Here is a 1,107-nt window from a genome sequence, read left to right as displayed (position 1 = left end):
CATTGTTTCGTTCTGCTGTGCATGGGGTCGCTATGAGTCGGTTCCGACTCCATGGCACCTGACAACAACAACAACATGCTGCCAGAGCTCCTTATTTTGCCCATAGAATCCTTCAATATTTCAAGTTGAGGCTTGAATTTTTTTGTTCAGTTCCCTAAGCTTGAGAAGTGCTGAGCGTGTTCTTCCCTTTTAGTTTTCTAACTCCAAGTCTTTGCACATTTCATTATAATATTGACCTTGTCTTCTCAAGGTAGTCTTTGAAATTTTCTGTTTAGCTCTTGGACCTCCTCACTTTTTCCATTTGCTTTAGCATCTCTGTGCTGGAGAGCAAGTTTCAGAGTCTCTTCTGGCATCCATTTTGATCTTTTTCTTCTTTCTTGTCTTTTTAATGACCTTTTCCTTTCTTCATGTATGATGTTCTTAATGTCATCCCACAATTCTTCTGGTCTTTGGTCTTTAGTGTCTAACGCATCAAACCTGTTCTTCAGATGATCTCTAAATTCAGGTGGGATATGGTCAAGGTCATATTTTGACTCTCATAGACTTGTTTTAATTTTCTTCAGCTTCAGCCTGAACTTGCATATGAGCAATTGATGGTCTGTTCCACAATCTGCCCCTGGCCTTGTTTTGGGTGATGATATGAAGCTTTTCCATCATCTCTTTCCACAAATGTAGTCTTTTCATTTCTTTGTATTCCTTCTTCTGAGGTCATCTTTTATGTTTTTTTAAAAAAGGTATTTGCAATGAAGAAGTCGTTGGTCTTGTAAAATTCTACCATGTGATCTCCAACATAATTTCTATCACCAAGGTCATATTTTCCAACTACTGATCCTTCCTCTTTGTTTCCAACATTTGCATTCCAATCACCAATAATGATCAATTAATCTTGATTGCATGTTGGATCAATTTCAGACTGAAGAAGTTGGTAGAATTCTTAAATTTTATCATCACTGGCTTTAATGGTTGGTGTGTGAATTTGAATAATAGTGGTATTAACCGGTCTTCCTTGGATTCAGAAGAGGCCGTGGAACGAGAGATATCATTGCTGATGTCCGATGGATCTTGGCTGAAAGCAGAGAATATCAGAAGGATGTTTACCTGTGCTTT

Source organism: Chrysochloris asiatica, unplaced genomic scaffold (assembly GCF_000296735.1).
Source record: "Chrysochloris asiatica unplaced genomic scaffold, ChrAsi1.0 scaffold00125, whole genome shotgun sequence".
In the NCBI taxonomy this organism is placed as follows: domain Eukaryota; kingdom Metazoa; phylum Chordata; class Mammalia; order Afrosoricida; family Chrysochloridae; genus Chrysochloris; species Chrysochloris asiatica.
Note: the sequence above shows the minus strand (reverse complement) of the source record.